General features: G+C 45.0%; 1 protein-coding gene across 1 annotated transcript in view; it reads right to left on the bottom strand.

Annotated features, from left to right (window-relative positions):
- PLLP (plasmolipin) overlaps positions 1 to 19,834 on the bottom strand; it is a 175,361-nt gene that overhangs the window by 53,739 nt on the left and 101,788 nt on the right. The gene's annotated exons all lie outside the window — the stretch shown is intronic.

The raw sequence follows: 19,834 nt of genomic DNA, 5'->3' as shown, positions 1-19,834 counted from the left end.
TTAGAGGGCGTATGTGTGAGGGTGTCTCCCATAATTCTCAGTTCTTAAACAGGTCAGAATGGTAGCATTGTAAAGCATGTTTTCTTTGTGTTTTTAACCGCAGAAGCACAGAATAATTAGTGATGTGTGTATGTACAGGATTTATTCATCGTAAACCTGGCTGGTAATCAGCCGAACGCTGTATATAGGGGATGCAGCCAGGGGTTAGAGGTAGGGTGCAGAGGTAGGCATGATGGCGAGTAGTAGCAAGCACGTGGAGGGATTAGCCAGCTATCCTTTGAAGAGTAGTCTCTTCACATTCTTCCTGAAGTGTAGCATGGAAAGACCAGTCTGACCCGTGTTGCTAACTTGATCCTGAGACAGGGTGTGTAGCAGGCACAGGCATGTTTCCAAGATTAGGTGGCACTTATAGTGCAGATAGCAGGGAAATAGAATGTGAATAGGGACCCACAGATTGTAGGTGCTGTTTGGAATTGTACCCACCTATTGACCACTGATAACCATGATAATCCCCATGGATGTTCTCAATCACTAACGGCTCCTCCCTGTTCCAAAACACAGCCTCTTGCTATTCCCACCTTGCATCTCTTTCATCTGGCTCTATCACACAGTGCATTAGGCTTTGTGCTGTATAGGGCATACCATTGATATTTGTAGTTTTCTGAGAGTCAGTGGATTAATTTCAGCTGTAAAAGGGCTGTATTCAAAATGGCCTAACCATGTGTGCCTTCAGCCACTTGATTTATAAGCAATGTGTGTGTCCTTGCTTCTGTTCCTTGAAATTAATGCTTGTTAAAAATAGCATTGGAAAAGCCAATAGTTTTGGCTTATGTATAGGTATTAGATAGACATTTGCAAGGCCCCGAGATCGTATGCCAAGGTACTCGCACCATTTTCTAGTTCTCATCTCTTGCTCAGTAGTACCATTATGGCACTTCTGACAATGGTGTCCAGTCAAAGGGTCGAATTCAAAAGGGTCGAATACAATACATTCGACTGAAAAGGACCGGAAAAAAAAATGATCGAATGACTTTTTTAAATGTATTTATTTTTTAGGTTAAATTTGTCGTTTTTGGCCCAAAGAAAAGTGATTTGATTTTTATTTTTTAGGTCCTTTTGATTCGAAACAATTGCATTTCGACCCTTTGCATACGATCCTTTCACCCTAAACCTCTGGCAATGCCTGTTCCACGCTACAATGCATGTTTCTGGTTATTTGCAGTGGCAAGTTAATTTACAAGTTGAATATGGGCTGGCAGGATAGCTCAGGGGCAACGCATTTGTCTTGGAAGCACGACAACTGTATATGAGCAGTTACATACTTCTGCAGGAAATCCCGCCCCCTACCTCCTACATGTTGGAAGCCTGAGATTGTGACATGCTGGACACCTGCAGTTGTTACCATACCCCGGCAAGTGTTTGAAAGAAGGTACCCAGTGAGAAAACCCTATCAAATGTATCCCTGAAGAGACGACAATCTGATGGAGGAACTCCCTGAAGGAATATGAAAAGGAGCAAAAAGAGGAGCTGGTGATGTCACGAAAAGACGAGCATGGCACCCTGAGAATATTAGCTGAAGAGAATGCATGGATCTTACAGAAACTGATAATCAGGTAAACTTTTATTTGCAAAAAGAAGATTGCATGTGTGCGAAGCGCTGCAGAATATGCAAGCCGCTCAGTAACTGTACAGATGCTCTAATGCAAGTAGATTAATCCTAGAAGCTGGCTATATGTAGTGAATAGACTGCAGGCAAATCCGCCATTGTATAGAAACTGGACATCAGTGTCATGAATTTAGTAAGCCAGGATCCAAGGAGAGAAAGGGCGAGAACTGTGTCTCAGCAAGAATAAGCGGAGATTGTGGAAAAGAATGGCAAGGCTGTCTGGCCTGGTGTCAAAGCTGAAGCAGCCACAGTCGGTTATCTATTTTTGAAGTCAGTGATCGTGCAAAACTGAATCATCCCTTGTTAAGGTGCAAAGAAAGAACAACAAGCGTGCCAAGTTTTATTCATTTAAGACATTTAAATTCTGCAAAATGGAACAAATTGTGGTCTCCGGTCATGTGAGCCAAGGATGGAAATATAGTTGAGCGTGGCGTCCTAGAACAGTGATAGTGGAAGCCTGTACTCCCATATATTCCCAGAGACAAGAATACTTTGCAAGGCCAAGTTCAAAGGCAATCGTCATGGCAGAAGGCATGGGTGATGAGATGTTGGGCTAATTGGGTGGGGAAGTGAAGTCAAGTCCACCTCCTGGCACCTGGGTCTGAGCTTACGTGCTGCTAAGTGAACCGAATGTTCCAGACATGGCACGAGCGTGCCAACCAATTATAGAGGGCCATATAATGAAGGGCCTTATAGTTTGAAGACCAATGATGTACTATGTACTTAATAGTGTTAAAGATGACATGTTTAGAGGTAGGCATAAGTTGTCCACCTAATAATAATAATAATAATTTGGCATTCATATAGCGCTACGAACCCTCAGGTATCTGAGCGCTGCTTATTATTATGAAAGGCTGAGTTTGGCCCCGCTTGGATTCGAACCTGCGTTAGCAGGCTCTGCACGGATGTCAAAGCGAGCGCTCTACTCGCTGTGCCACTTGACCGGCTAGTAGATAGCCAATCACAATTCCAGCCCTTATAGAAAGTATACTTAGATGTTCCCCTTGGACCTGTCACAATCCCTCGTAGGTTTTTCTTATTTACCACGTAGTATGACGTCACGTCTGATGTATTTTTTGCATATAAGAATGTTTGTATGAGAAATGCACTGAGAGCTTGAGCGAACGTCCGTTGATGTCCATTATAACTCCGTTTTAGATAATTGTTAATAAAACAGCACCTTTGCCATCTTCTTGAGGTGGTTCGATGATTTGGTGTCAGAGTAATTCTGTATCCCCATCCATTACGTGCACAATACCCAAAGAGCCATATGCTCACAATGCAGAGAAACTCAGGTTTAAATCATGGTCCCATGCTTAGAGACTGGTCTACTGTATAAAGCATGTTATAAAAAGGTTAATTAATTGAAATGGGAGCAGATGATAAAATAGGACTCATTTTTCATATTCCCAACATGAAAAACACCTTGCTCTCAACTAGACGCATGGCAGAAAGGTGTAGCTCATAAAGGAAAAAAGCAAAGCTGCACATGCCACAATGCAAAGCATAAAAACTGGTGTAGATGGGCTACACGCGACCTGCCCTGGAGCTAGTTAAGGCTATGAAAACATTTCACTCTGAACAGTAGGTTTAGAGCTTAATTTGTATTTGCCACAGTGGAAACGGTGGCCATTTGATACTTTGTCCTTCAGCTAATAAAGTAGTACTCACAAATCATGTGTCAAAAGAATTAGAAACATTTCAAAAGAGTGTGCTAAGAGATATTAGTACCCGGCAAGTGAGAATTAGAATGGAAGAACCATTCTGATTGGCCCTCGCCGGGGCATTACCCTGCCGGGAATCCCTCGGAGTTCACTCCTTTGTCCCCGGCGGGGGGCGTGGCAGCCCCTCAGCCAATGAGGAGGCTCAAAGTGGGGCCATCCCTGCTTCGAGCCTCCACACGGCTGGAGGCCGCCTTTGTCCCCCGCCGGGGATTCAGGTATGTTTTTTGTTTTTTGCCCTCCCAACCCCACTTACCTTAACGCTGCTTTGTCCCCGGTGGGGGACGATGGCAGCCTCCAGCCGTGTGGCGACTCGGAGCGGGGCCATCCCCGCTCCAGGCTTCCACACAGCTGGAGGATTCCATCGTCCCCCACCGGGGACCCAGGTACGTTTTTTTGTTTTTTTTCCCCTCCCTCCCTTCTGCACTCCCAACCCCACTTACCTTCTCTTTTTTTTTTGGGAGCGGACGCGCTGTGAACAGAAGTGTTCCCAGTGCGTCTGCTCCCGATGGCCACCATGGAAAGGGAAAACGGACTCCGTTTTCTCTTTCCAGGCAGCCTTGTTCTTGGTAGTTTTTTTTTCTCTGCCCCGAAACGCTGCAGCGTTTGGGACAAAAAAAATGCCTTTAGTGCCTCGGTCACGCAGATCTTGCGAGCCGGGGTACTAATACCTATATACCCCTTGCGGCTTCGCTCGGGCCTATAACTATGGGCCCCGGGGCATTACATGGTCGGTAATGCCACGCTGCTCAGGGCATATTGCTTAATAAATGTATCGGATCTCCAGTGCCAGTAATTATCATAATTGCTTTGCAAGAAATCAGAATGAAGTAAAAATCATTGGGGGCCATTTCAAGTTTGGCAGTGCGGTAAAAGTGGTGGTAATTTCACTACCGGCACATTAACCACATCGCAAAACTACAGGAACATAGGAGTGGTGATCAGCTTTATCAAGATGCTATGTAATAGGTCAAGGTGCTGCACATGGCACTGTCTTTTTCAGTCTACATATTCACTTTATGACAGATATTTCATGGTGACCAAATATCTATCAATGTTGTAATTTAAAATGTTTGGAAGATTTTGGCAACCAGTTATTTTAAATAGGTAGATGACCTCTGGTGTACTTACTTGTTTTAGATTATGTGTATTTAATTGGACATAGTTTGCATTTTTATATTGGTTTAATGTTGATGAAATTGTTAATTGGGGATTGGTGACTTATGATTTTTTGGGTGTTCTGTGCTTTGTGTATGTGTTTTGTGTATGTGTTTTGTTTATTTATTAGTGTATTTATTTGTAAGAAGCAGACGGTTTGATTAAAACCCAAACTGCTTAAATATTACTTTTTAAAAACATATGATAGATATCTATATCTCCATTTGTACCATGCCAGGCCATGAGTATCCCATTATGTTCACATTTCATTATTTATCTTTTGGCAATTTTAGTTGTGTTTTTCACATTATTAACAGAAGTCCCAGAATATGAAAAAAATAGCAGATGATGATCTACTTGTGCCCAACTCGGGACAATTTCAGCTCCTTAGATTTTGTCACCTTGATATAGCCTAGTATATCTTCTCTATGCACAATTTGTTGATCCTGCACCATCCTTGGACATTGCTAGTTTAGGAATCCTTCAGTAGATATTTTCAGTGTCAAAGTAATCTTCGATGTGTTTACCTGTATCGGCCGCGAAAACGGGGTCTAGCAGTGACTGCGGTTTGAGTCTCCATGGTCTGTCTCTCGCTGGCACATCCCCCAATGACAGCGCAATGGTGATGCCGGAATGATCCGAGAGCATCCTGGGCAGAATATCAGTTTCCGTAAGGCAACCAATTAGTGTTTCTGACACCCACCACAGATGTATATGGGAGTGCGAGTTGTGGACATTGGAGTAGAATGAGTATTTGCATAGTTTAGGATGGAGTGTCCTCCAGGCATCCACTACTATCCCCATCTCCGTGAGGGCTCGCTGCAGCATCAGGGCAGATTTCGGGAGCTGTCGGGACTTGGAACCTGATCTATCAAGGACGGCATTCATTATAGTATTGAAGTCGCATCCACATAACACGGGAACCAAAGGGTAGACTGAGTAGCCTCACCAGTTCAGAATAAAAATCAGGATCGGGAATATTTGGGCCTTACACATTGAGCAATAAGATTTCTCTGCCCAAGAGGATACCCGGAGTAGTACATATCACCCTAAGGGGTCCAAGTGCGATTTAATGTGGGTGAATTGCAGTGATTTATGAATGATGGTCATGTCACCCCTGCTCTGAGAAGAATATATGGTGTAGTAGCGCTGTACTCCCCAATTCCTGTAAAATCTCTCATTCTGCGCTATCAATAAGTGCATCTCCTGCAGAAATAAGATGTGGACCTAATGCCTTTCGGCATACAGTTGGAGGCGGCGCATCTTTGTCGGGTTACCCAGCCCTCATACATTCCAACTCATAAATTTAACAGGATCAAGCGCCATCAGGCCAGGGCTCCAGGAAGTAGTAGTGTCCCGTCCCCCCGGATCTCACCATTTTGTGTGGACTAGGTATACTATTCTGCTGCTTGCTGTCAACATTTACACTTTTATCAAGCACATTTTCTTTAACTGTAACATAACTCCTGCTCCCACCCCCGCCCTTACCCCTCTCCCAATCAGAGAAGTGTTCTTCCCAATTAGCCCAACCCAACAACAATTGCAACATTGCATGAGGGGTCTGAGGGCTAACTACAGCCCGGCATCAATTTAGCTCAAAATTGCACACTCATCATGGTATTAGGTGCTGTATCACAGATGTGAAGTAACCATATTAGCTACAAAGTTACAATACTCAGGGTACAAAAAAGAGATTTCGCACTGTGAGGCGCCTTCCATGGCATTTTAGTACTAGGATCTGTGCTTAAAGTTAATCAAGGAGAGAGAATGTTGATTGGGGTCACCCCGGGATGCGTTCATCAATGAATTTCATTGCCTCTTCTGGCATAGTAAAGAAGTATACCTTGTTGCAGTGTGCGATTCGCAGTTTAGCCGGAAAAAGCATGGCATACTTCACATTATGGTCGCAGAGCCTCTTTTTGGTGGCCATGAAGGATTTTCGCTCCTGCTGCACACTCGCCGAGAAGTTGGGGTACAAGTGGATCCTGTTGGAACCCAGAAGTAGTTCTCCTTTTTTTCTGGCCGCTCGAAGCAGGGCATCTCGGTCTTGGTAATTAAGCACCCTAGCGATAATTGGGTGGGGTGGGGCACCGGGTTTTGGTTTGGGAGCAAGTGTAAGGTGTGCTCTCTCGATTGCAAATGAGGAGACAGTTTGGGATTGTATAGTAATGACAATAGGGTGCGCTCAACAATCTCCTCCATCGGCTCCACGATATTATCTTCGGGTACCCCTATGATTCGTAGGTTGTTGCGTCGGGATCTAGATTCAAGATCGCCGTCTTTTTACCAATAGAGAGCACCTGTTTCGAGAGGGAGGTGACATCTGCTCTTATTGTGCAGACCTCATCCTCAGTACTTCCAACTCTTGATTCCACTTCTGTAATACAGGCATCAGATCCATCCATACGTGATATTATTGAGCTATTGAGTTGGCTTTTAAGATGTCATTGGCGGTCATCAGCGGTATGCACTGAGGCTTCCTTCACACCCCCTACTCTCTGACAGTTCAGGCTCTGTGATAACAACAGTACACAATATTCGGAGGCATGCACAGGAGCATTAAACCACCATTTATGCTTCTGCTCTAGGGAACTGTGCAAGCCGACCCTACTGGAGTCACTGCACTGTGAATTCTGCTACGATCAGCGCTAGATGTGTTATTTACTTAGATTGAAAGTTATTCATTATTTGTCATCGCTGCCATGAAGTACACATTCTGGTCCATGCGCAGGTTCTAATCTGCTTGGGATCAAAGCCGAGAATATGGAACAGAAGAAGACATGTTTATAATGACATCATTGTGCATCTCAGTTGCCATTGCCTCTTAGTAGGGATAGGCAAAGTATGTCACATGCAGGATTCAAAATTGAGGGGAGCTGGGAGCTATTTAGCTCCTGCGTTTAGCATAGTAGAGCCTGGTCAGCTTAAAACCAACAGCTACCAGGAGCTACCTTTAGCTCCTAGGGCCAACATTTTGCCTTCTAAACATGTAAATGTGACATTAACTGAGTATGTTGATAAAGAAAAATTGGAACATATCTAATACAGATTTAAACACAATGGTTCATACATCATGGACATAAAGTTAAAGGAGCATCTCTGGTAGCTCCTGGTTCCCCTGCAGTAGCTCCTGCCTACTGCGGTCAAAAGTGTTCAAGGGAACAAACCTATGACACATAACATTACCAGATCAAGCAACAAGTAGCTCATCAGTAATACAAATACAATGTATTGTTGTCCGCGGGAATACATAAAACATCAACCAGAACATGGGTGTTGCTAATATGGTTGTACATGTACATATAGTGCCCATTTTCAAAACTTGAGATAGCGAGTCATCGGAAAATTACAGGCTTGTGGCCTTACTGGATGCAGACTTTAAACTTTTTGGGGCAATTCTTCATTGGAAGAATGGGCCAGAGAAAATGATATCCTAAAACCGAATGAGCTGGGATTTCGACCAGATGTTGGTCCAAGTCTGGACCTTGAATTATGCACAATGCTTGACATGGGAGGGAGAATATAAAGAAATATATGACGCATCGATAGATTTATCCTAGCTTTTGATCGAGTAGACAGAAACAAGCTATAGAGAAACCTGGCTGACTGGGGACTCCCAAATGGCTTCTGGCAGCCTTAATACACTTTCATGATCATTCAGTCATTATAACGCGTCTGAACCAAGAGGGCCTACTATCAGACACAATTGGATCGAAGAATGGCCTTCGCCAAGGCTGTATTCAGGCACCATTTCCTTTTAATTCTTACATCGCAGACTTAGGAAATCGCTTGGAAAAGGCTTCATTCATTGCCCCAAAGAATCTGGACATGAAAGTCTTTTGGATTACCTACGCAGATGACATAATCCTGCTAGACTGCACTAAAGTGGGAATCCAAAGACTAATAGCCTGGCAGAATATTGCCTAGAAAATGATCTAGTCATTAACATACATAAAACCGTCTTTATTGGGGGCCTTGTTGCGTTCAAGGAAGATGGCCGTCTGATTCCTGAGCTCTGCAGCCGAGCGTTACTTTCTCTTCAGATCCTTTCCCAATGGTGCTGATAACACAACAAATGTGCTGTTAACCTTCGCAGAGACCGCAGATACCTTTAGTGCCTTTCTGCCTTCCACCCTGATCCTCCTCAGTGGACTGGTTATCGTTGTTCTACCCTCTCCTCCCCATGGCAGAGATTGCTTCAACCGCCGGTGTAATTGCCCCACACTATACAAGAAGCAATACCTCACTACCTGCCATTGGGATCCACAGGTATGTACACCAATGTGCTAAATCCAGCCATTATAACCTCGCCTGGGGCCTATTTTGCTGCCTCCTCTAGCAGTGAAGGCCTGCATACCTTGGGATACTGCAGTGGGTCCCCTGCAGCTCTGACTACTGCACAGCACATCTGCTGCGTATGCCAGCACTATGACAAAAGGTGCCGGTAAAAAACAGAGCCCCATCAACATGTTTACTAAAGCTGCACCCAAACCCCCTAAGGATAACACTGGCACAGATGAGGCATCATGCAGCACGGCAGTTCACAAAGAACCCAGCAAGCTACATCCTATGATGGAATACATGCGCAAGGGATTCACTGCCCTCCACGCCAACCTTCTGTTGCATATTTTGAGGTACTTGGGATCTCACACTTAGTTACCAGGGTAATCCAGACATGGAGTCCTTGTTCACTGTGCTCAGATATACACAGCTCCACCTAAGTGATGCGGCCCGACTAGGATGAAACACATGTCTGGGGTTGCTGTTGGTACTCTTGTTCAGAGGAGATTTGCCCAGCATTTCAGTGCTGGACTGCCTTTGGGTAGGACAAAGACTGTTATGCATATGGAAATGTCTCCTCTGTGAAAAGCGCAGTGAGCTAAAGTGTGGTTGAGACTCTTCCGGGGGCTATCCACCAAAGAACAGGTCAATGGGCTGTGTTTGTGCCGGTAGATAGACTCCCAAACCTTCTGTTTTCCAGTGATAGAAGCGCCACTGAGCTGTTCTGGTCTATTCTGGTCAAATGTATTAAAGATATTCTGTTAGGAAAAGTAGGCACATTTCAGTGCTTCAATGGCCCGCAATCCTAATTGGTAGATCTGGAGCAGTAAACATCGTTGAGTCGCTGTGATATTTTCATTGATCTTGCCAACGGAAAAGTATATTTGTGAGGGGGAAATATCTTCCCACTATTGAGGATCACTGTTAGTTTTCTTGGATAACTGAACGATCGGTTCTGATTTTAAGGCAAACGGGGAGTAAGCCACTACCCAGAGATGCATTATATAAATCTGTGATGGAGTGGCCTAGTGCAACCATTGACTCCTGAAAGAGTTTAGCCAGACACAGGTAACATCATTCACAGGATATCTTGAGTTTTTTTAGTCAAGAAGATGACCTCTTATAGGTTGCTGCTAGACATTGTTGAACTGGACCATAGCATGTTTGACAGGATTGGGAGGGAATCCTTATCCGGTTTTTAATGTAAAGTGTCCTGAGCTGTTATCACTTAGTTACTGAATTCTAAGGCCAATTAGCTTGCTAAATCAGCTGATAGAAAGGAGTCAATATTAGTCTGTTGCAGGTTACGAATCTCTACGTAGAGTCAGAAAGCATTCACAGATATATTGTCAGCCGTCTCATTGCGGTTTTGAAAAAGTAGTTCTTTTACATTCCATTAACTGGTGAGAGGCTCTCTTCTTGATTTGACAGTTATGCTTAAATGCATCGCTTAATCACTAGTCTAGGTTTCCGAATTCTCTTTTCACTGTTGCCAACTCCAAGACAAACCATTAGTGTCTCTCTTCTATAAGGGGCTTAAAAGTTTTAGAAGTTGCTGGGAATGGAGATTGCTTGGAAATGCCTCTAGGGTTTATTTATTTTGACATTTGTATAACGCACTTAACCCGGAGGCATCTAGGCGCTTCCCACTTACTCTACTTCCAAGTTTACGAAGCAATACCTTTGGACAGCGGGACCCATATGTTTGAGATGAGAAAGGCTTAAAAGTTATCATTTTGTTTACAATGTTTTTTGTTTGGGTCTCCATAATCTCAGATTTTAATTCTCTGATTTAGGTTATTCACTATAAATATTTGGGAATTATATTAATTGATCAGGAGTTTGGGTCAGGCCAGAGCAGGGATGCACTTCTAGTACTGGGAAGGTATAAATGACCTGAACTCACCCCTGATCTTCTCAATACACTGTGTGGAACAGGCTGTTAAAGATATATTCCTCACATTTTTCTGGAACAATTAGTGCCACTCCACCGCCTTCATTCCCACTATGGCTGCCCAGTAAGGCTTTATAGAACAATGGCACCATTGTGTTAATGGCTGCAGCAGAATTATCTGCGAACCTGGTTTCTGTGAGCCCCAGCATATTAACATCAAATTCCCTCAAATTATGGGGATATTAGTGACTTGCTTTATGGATGATTGGGAAGTGAGGATACAGAAAGCTACTTTCGCCGGCGTAAGCTTGATGTGCGTATTTCTTCTTGATTCCATGGGGCCCCTTGCGGTAGTGGTGATCATGTCGCCACTAAAGGTATTTGTTCTTAATGAACAGACATGGCTTCTTTGGTGGAAAGGGTTGGTTGCCCTTTATTATATGTTGATCCAGGCCTCTGAGGTCCTCAATAATGCATGCGAGTCTTTGTTCTATTTTACAAACTGAGCAAGTTCACACATTCCTTCTGTATGGGGGGACTAAGCTGTGTCTCCAAGGCACTAATACTAGTAATGGTTTAAGGGCTCGTAATTCAAATAGGCTGGCAAGGGATAGGTGAACAGCTCATAATTTTGTAAAGAATATAAAGGAAGCTTTTTTCCAGTGTTAGGCAGAAACCTGTGCAGTTCCCTCTGGGACCACTGCAAAAGATTTAGGACTACAGGTGTTTGGCAGTAAACCCAATTGGTAGCAGTCTGTACCACACAGATGCACTTGGTAGCTGTGACTGAGCAGTCAAACTTCCCTCAAGAAGAGTTAGGCAGTATACAGAGTATTCACAATAGGTCAAAAGAACATAGTAGAACAAGTAAACACTGACCAGAGCTTGGTGTAAAAGAGATATCATTATTTATTTAAAACCACATCTAGAAAAACACACAGGCACTAAGTAAGCCCCACTTATTTTCAGACAGCGGTGAGCGCTTAACGCAGATGGCACTCCAATACTTCGTTTTAAAAGGGAGAGAAAAGCAGAGTATAATATGAAACAGATCCCAACCCTTTTCATAAGAACAACACAAGAGAGGGAGGCAAGTAAAACCATGAAGTTAGAGTTCAGAAGGCCGGATCCACTTTAAGAGGATCAGAACGAAATGTGTCCAAGGTCACACGGTTGAAGTGCACAAGAGCCTTGCAAATGTTCAAAAAAGAGTTGGACCAAAAGAAAAGGGACCCGTTAGAAGGTCAAGGGGGCCAACCCAGTCCAGAAGGTTAAGGGATTATTATTGCCTTGTAGCAATCTTTAGAAAGGGAGGCCTGGCGGACACGGTACCTTAAAGTGGTGAGAATACTCCAGCGGGGGCAGTTGTTCCTGGCAGCGGATGCAAGTCGGTGCTTCGTCCGGGGGAAGAGAGGATCTCATCGGGGAGGAAGATCGGAGTCTGTTGCACTGCCAGGGAAGAAACCAGCCGCGGAGTTCTTAGGTAAAAGGAGCGGTCCTTTTATTCGTGGTCCATTGGTAAGTGGCTATCCGGTTGCCGGGGTGCTTAGCACGGGCAATTCGACCACAAGACGGCCTGGGATGCGAAAAGAAGAAGGTAAACTGGTTGTGCCCACCAGTCAGGGGAAGAAGCCTCTCCAGTCGGGAGATCTTCTCTGTCGTCGGGAAGTGGCGAGTCGGTTCCGCAGGGCTCCACCGGTGGTGTTGTCATGGTAGGTCGGCTCAGCTTCTCCCTCGTCGGATTCTCAGGTCCTGTGGCGACTTCTGAAGTTCCAGTCCCCAAAGCCCTGCTTTTATGCAGCACACCCCCATTCACTCAGCCTAGATGTCAATCAAACATGCTAAGTGGTGAGCCGGCCGGCTCACCACTTTGGCCAATCACACAAGAGTGTGACTTGAGTTACCAAGGTAACTCAGTCCAGGGTACCTAAACCCCCTCCCACACCCCCTGTGGTACCCAGACAGAGTGGCACCACTTTTGGAGGCTTCTGTGGAGAAGCCCGCCAAAAAGTGGAACAAAGGGCTCGACTTGGGTTGGAGTCACAGAAGAGAACACAAACGCCATTTTAGAATCGAGTCCTGGCAAAAAATACTAACCGGCGAATTAATATTAATTAAATAAACCGGCGGTATGTTCGAGGCTATGAGAATTAAATAATTAAAGTTGGTAGCCTCGAACAATGGGAAAATCCCATAGGGATATATTTGCGGTCGAATATAAAAAGTAGTATCCACTGCCACCAGCCAAAACTCGATCAGGGGGGACGGACACGTGCCCCCTCGACTAACAGACCCCGGGGCAATCGAATTGCCCCACCAGTACGTCCACAATATGATGGTTTGTACCGGTTTCTGTTAATAATTTGGGACTAGTAAAGCCAATGGTGACTTTACATGCCCTGGGAGACAGTAGTCAGTCCCAGGGTATGGAGTCTATGGTGGGGTGTCACTATGACACCCCTGTGTCACTGCACGGAGGGTGCTGTGTAACACACATAGTAAAAACACATGAGACCCTATGGAGTAAAGGACCCCATAGCCCATAAAACACATTAACAGTCAAAGGAACACCATAAATCATGTCCAAGAGTGGGAGAAAAAGAGTCTCACTCTTGGCAGGAGAAAAAAACAAACTCCAGAAATCCATCAAAGCTGCTGGGGGACTCACTAGGTTAGGAAATTCAGCCTAAAGAGAGAATTCTCCCTAACATCCAGATTAAATAAACAAGAATGCTTAATTTACAACAAAATGTTTCAATTGTAATTAAACAATAATACCACAGTTGAAAGGCTGACATGGGCGGCAATTGCTTGGGAATCAAGTGAAAGGTCCTGCAAGAAGGCAAGGTCCCTTAACTAGTCAAGAGGCATGATTTTCACAAAGAAAGCCAGAAGAAGAGATTATAGTTCTTAGTACTCTGGGGCACTTTTAGGGTTGCGATTTCTGTCTTAAAGAGAAACGACCTGGCAGCTATTTCTCATTTTTTTTAAAAAAACTACATTAAAACAAAAAAAAAACGCCCTGAGTCCCGCCCCCATTTTCATTGGGGGCTGATCGCGCAGGGAGCTGTGAAGGAAAAATGCGATGAGGCCAGCACTTCAGTGGTAAGTGTACCTTCGCACTGGGCAGGGCCTACCGGGCTGCTGCAGAGGGGCCAAGGGCGGTTGAGGCGGGCTGGATACAAGTGGAGGCAATTAGTGCTGATCCAGCATGCAGCTCATTAGCGGTGACTAATGTCCACCTCCTGAAGCCCCCGATTACCCAAGGTTTGCTGCTGGTTACCAATATAGGTTCATAATTTGTGCTATATTGTCCCGTGGGAAAGTGACTTATAGCTTGACCCCTACGTTTTCATGGTTTACTGAGAATAAAGCTGGTGGAATTGATCTCTGCTCTTGAACCCGTATATCTCTCCACCATTCCTTGTCCCAATGTAGCTGGTATGTGTCCGCGAATGGGCAATTATATTCTCAATAATTAGGCTTTTCTGAACCACCATTTCCCATTTTTAGTGGTGACGAGGGCTGTGACGGAGATCAGCTCGCAATTCCTATGAGACCCCATAGCTTGATGTACCCTATTACTAGCAGGGTGAGGGGTCAGGCCCAGTTCGTATTTGCAAAAATAGCTGCTGAATGAAACGGTAGGAAATGAGGCAAAACAACAGAAAGAGGACTTAACTCAAGTGTCCGGGATCTAATGACCACCCAAGACAGATACAGGAGAAACATGCACAGAGACATGCAGGCTTCCAGTGTTAGCAGGATTGCACTGGAGAGGCTAATAGAACAAAGACGACTACTGTCGCAGGCATCCCACAGTGAGGAAAAAAGAGAGAAGGGCTCAGTGGTTGAAGTGTCCGAAAAGAAGTAGTGGAGCTTGGTTCCCCCTTCTGGCCTGCCCCCGCTCTCCACACACCCCATCACTGCGTTCCCTCCCACACACAATCCAAACCCCCAAACAAGCGCACCTGCTATTTAAGGGAATGTTCAGTGCAGTGCAGCAAAGTGCACGCTTCAACTTCTTCCTACACTTTTATTTTAAAACTAAACCATTCCCGAACGGTTTGTTTTTGAAATAAAAGTATAGGAACAGTGAAACTTAAAAATAAAAAAGTATAGGAGCACCACTCCCGACCACTCCCGCCCACTTCGACCTCTGGAACGGCTAGCAGCAAGAAATGGGAGACATCTTCTTTGATATTCTAGGGATGACCAAAGCACCTATAGTACTCGAACATCCTGCTCAAGGGTTTAGCCACTGCTTCCACATCAGCACAATTATTTCTAGTGAAAAAGTACAAGGGAATACACATGGCCAGATAAAAGTCCCTAAAGTGTTACATGCTGGTGTGCCTCACAGGGATTTTAAGAGTAGCACGTGCACAAGAAAAATAAAAGCCAACGCGTTCCACGCGTACACAGTGATATCATGCCCATATGGCATACATGCTCATCTCAAACATTAACACTACCTACGCACCCTACACAACCAACACTAAATTGTGCGCTGACATCAGCCTGCATGATGGAGATGATTGGGTGGAAATTCATTCCTACCTTTCAGCAGAAAACCTCCATCATCATTTAGGGATTTTGTGCGTCAAGGGTGAACCTGGCAAACAGGCACACAGTTTTAAACACTTTTTCATGGATCTCCCTCTGTGGAGCAATGCCTCACTACTTGAGAATCTGAAATGGGAAACTGGTGAGTGCAGGACGGCTGCACTTGTCCTTCTCAGATACTTGTATCAAAGAGTCACGCTCACCTGGATTCAATTGTTCTTCGCTAAGCGCGACACAGGTTAGTTCTACCTTCTTCTGAATAGAAATTGGGGCTCTGCAACTGTAGTGTAACTCCGAACTCTGTCTCTGTTGCTGTTTAACATATATGTAAACCCCCTGAGGACCACCATTTGCAGTTAGTACAAGTGCCCATACAAAATGTTGCCACATGCACGGTGCAAATAAATAAATGGATGGAAGGACATTCCCTCAAAATGAGTCCTTCAAAGATGAAAATACTGCCACCTGGCACACCTGACTGTGGAGTTTGTACTGGCAATCTTTATCGGTCTTCTTCCAATATTCATAATACTTTCCATTGTTTATCTACCTTTACTTCTTTTGAATACTGCCTTCCACCTTTTCCAAGTCTTGTACTGTGACTTTTCTCTTGATTTATCATCCTTCTGGTCCTCTCTCCACTTTCTGCGATGACATTGATGCCCTACTTGGTGTCATCCTGAGTTGTTCTAATTCTTTTTTTAAAAACTTTTGAGAGACTTTAATCTGCATTTCTCTTCTACTCATGCTTGTACGTCATTTCTAGCTATCTTTGATTCTTATCGTCTTTCTCCCCTCCCTATTCCTCCATCCCACACCTCTGGATCCTGTCTGGATCTTATTTTGACTTCTTCTACGTCTACCTTGGATGTTTCCATCTATCCTGTCTATTGCTCTGATTATCACCTGCTCCTTTTCTCCATTTACCCCCTGTTTTTGGTACTTGCTCTCTTCCTTCTATTGCTACTCCTCCTTTTTTCAATTGTGCACTTTGTACTTTCAATACCCCCCTCTTTGAATCTTCTTATATTGGCACTCTTTCATCTCATTCCTCTTTTTTAGCTCTTCCATTGGATGAAACTACCTCAGCTCTATCCACTTCTTTTGATACTCTATATCCTCTCTCTGCATTCATTCCCTCTCATAAACTCTACCAACGTTGGCTTAGTCCTTACTTTCGCTCTATGCAAAGGGCACTCCATCCCTTGGAGCGTTGCTGCCATAAAGCTTGGTCTATGTCCGATGGTGTGTCATTCTCTTGTTATCATACTTTATATAACACACTTCTCTCTTCTAAACGTCCCCTGCTACGCTGATTTCCTGCACTCTCAATCATCCCCTCTCCGGCACCTCTTCCAGTCTCTCTCTCGTCTACTGGCTCCACCCTCGCCTGATTATTCTCTTTCTTTGATGCTTACTGCGTATGACTTTGCTAACTTCTTCACTTCTAAAGTGGATTCTCTTCGTTCTGCCATTTCTCTTAATTCTCTGCCTTCTTTTCATTCTGCTTCCCCTTCTTCCTCTATCGTTCTTTCTTCCTTCTCACCAATCTCTAATTATGATACCTCGTTGTTTAGCTCACAGGCTTATCCTACTGCTTCTCCCAAAGGTCCCCTCTAGTCTGATACCTAAAAGACATCTCTCTCTTAATTCCTATCCTACTAGCCTTCTCAATATTTCTCTCACTACTTCTACTTCCCCTCTTTTATTTAAACATGCTATTATTTTTCCCATTTTGAAAAAACTCTTTGGACCCAGCTACTCGTTCTATTTTCATCCTATCCCTCTCCTTCCTTACCTTTCCAAATTTTTGGAATGTCCTTTTACTCCAAGGTTTCTTCCTTCGTCACCCTCAATTCTATTTTACTGCGCTTTCAATCTGGTTTTTGACCTCTACACTCCACTGAAACTGCTCTTTTTTCTGTCTGCGACTATCTGCCTGCTATGCTAAACACTCCTCTATTCTTATACTTTTGGATCTATATGCTGCCTTCAATACAGTGGATCGCTTACTACTTCTCCAATATCTTTTTTCCTTTGGGTTTTCTGGTTCGGTCCTTGCATGGTTTCATTCCTATCTATCTAACCGCACCCACTAAATATCTTGGGCTGGTGCTTGTTCTGATCCCCTGCCTCTTTCGCACAGTGTTCCACAATTGTCCACTCTTAGCCCATTCATCTTTTCTCTTTATACTTCTCCATTGTCGAATATCTCTTCTTTTGGGGTTTCTCATCATTTTTATGCTGATGACACCAAACTATTTCTATGTTTTTCTTCTTTCACATCTATTATACAGACAAATCTCTCATCCTGTCTGTCTGCTATCGAAACCTGGATTTCGGACCAGTTTCTTGTACTCAATCCTTCAAAAATGGAAGTTCTCTTTTTCCCAGCTACTACGATGCCTTTGCCTGCTCCTCCTCCCTTTGTCTTGTTTTCTCCCTCCTATCTGCCTATTTCTCTTACTGCCCGCAGTCTCCGCCTTCATCTTGACACTAATTTTTCTTTTTCTTATCACATCCAGCTCCTGCTGTTTCCATCGTATTGTACAGCTGTTCAACCAATACCTGGCACCTTGTGCCCACCGAACTGCTCCCTTCTGCTCCAACGTTCAGTGTTATGTGGATGACACCCAGCTATCCTTCAGGCTCCCCTCAGCCACCTCTTCTTCTCTCATTCCAAATTGACTGACCACAATTCAGGAATGGTCTGCCGCCAATGATCTCTGCCTTAATGCCAGTAAGACTGAGCTCCTCCTCATCGGAACAACATCTCTCTCCTTTCCTCTCTAACTCTAGCCACCCACTCTGGGCGGCCATCTTCCTGCTCCTACCTGTGAGGCTAGGAACCTTGGGGTCATCTTCGACTCCACCCTCGTCTTCTCTCCTCACATCTCTGATGTCTCTAAGAAGTCAAACTATCAGCTGCACCTCCTCTGAGGTATTCTTCCTTTCCTCACTTTCCCCCAGAAGCTCACTGTCTCCAGAGCTATGGCCCCCTCTAGGCTGGACTACTAACACAGCCTCTTTCTAAATCTTTCTGCCTCTATTCTTCGACCTCTACAACTAATCCAGAACAGGACTTCAAGTCTTGTCCTTGGCCTCAAGCCCAGGGATTGTATCTCTTCAGCTCTGAACTCTCTTCACTGGCACCCAGTGGTGGTAAGGATCAAGTAAGTTCAAGACCTCTGCATCGTCCACAAGGCTTCCTGGGCCTGGGACCACACTACCTCCAACTCTCTCTTCCTAAACATCTCCCTTTTCGAGGTCTCCGCTCATCTCTGAGGGTCAGTCACTTTTCCAAGCAGAGGGTTGGGGGCAGTTCTCCATCTCTCTTTGATGGCTATCTTTTCACTCTCAAATGAAATTCAGCATTTGCGATGTAAAGAACGTGTAATGATTTCTGTGATTTTCTCCCATTTAGACTAAGCCAGGGGCAGGGTTGCGCCGAGCAAAGGGAGGATTTGGAGGTCCCCCGCCCATTGGGGACCTCCACCAGTTGTGAAGATCCACCGGCTGGGTGGGAATGAATGCCCGCAGCTGCAGGAGGAAGGGGCGCCTGGCAAATGGGAGAGTGGGAACAAAGGGAAGGCTGGCGGGGTAGAAGGGAATGGCAGAGGTAAGAAGGACATGGGCCAAATACCAGGGCAAGGTGTGGGGGGCTGTCGGGGGGGAAGATTGGGGGGATGGGAGGCAGGGAAATGCTTATAAAGACTGGTTTGGGGGGGGAGTAGCCCTCTTTGTTGGCTGACGTGGATGGCAAAAGGTTTACCCACCCGCCCACACCGATAGAGAAGAATGGGGGTGATGGCGGGGAGGGAAGAACATGCTATGCATATCGAATGAATTACTTGGATATTGTCTTTTAGAGGCGTCGCAGCAGAGTTACCTGGTTTATCCAAAGATAAATGAATGTTCTGTAAACGGCCAGAAGGGCACGGCAGATGTGGGGGAGGCGGGATGAGAAAAACACCCCCAGGACACAAGGCCTGGGGGAGGCAAGCGGGTTAGACAATACAAGTGGGGCAAAAGAAAAATCACCTTGCAATTGCAAGCACACTCCTTGCCGTTCAAAGCGAACAGAGGGCAGAGAAGGCTGGCTAGTCACAAAGAACGGAACAACTCTAAAAGTGGAACACTGATGCGGGTGGGTGCTGCAGATAATGATGGGGAGGGAGCCAGCCCGGGCGAAGATGGGGGTAACCAATGTAAACTGGCTTGCGACAGCCAAAGATAACACAAAGAAAATGGGGGTGATTAGGGAGGCAAGTGCTACCTCGACCCGGTGCACCAAAGGACCAAAGCCCAGCATAGTTCCTGCTGGGAGTCATCATTACGGATCACCTCTAAGATAACTCTCGCCAAAAGAATAAAGCAGCTGCGGCATTCGATCATACCAAACGGTTGTGGTTGTGAGTTATTCGGGGGGGGGGAGAGGGTCATGGGAGAGGGAAGATGGGGAGCTCATGGGGGGTGTTAGAGGTCATTAAGGTTGGTCAGAACGGCTAAGTGTGGGGTATCACCACTATGCTAACTGCTGTTATTTGG

The sequence above is a fragment of the Ambystoma mexicanum genome, chromosome 1p, assembly GCF_040938575.1.
Source record: "Ambystoma mexicanum isolate Mex_15411 chromosome 1p, UKY_AmexF1_1, whole genome shotgun sequence".
In the NCBI taxonomy this organism is placed as follows: Eukaryota; Metazoa; Chordata; class Amphibia; order Caudata; family Ambystomatidae; genus Ambystoma; species Ambystoma mexicanum.
This window is presented reverse-complemented; position numbering and strand designations above follow the sequence as displayed.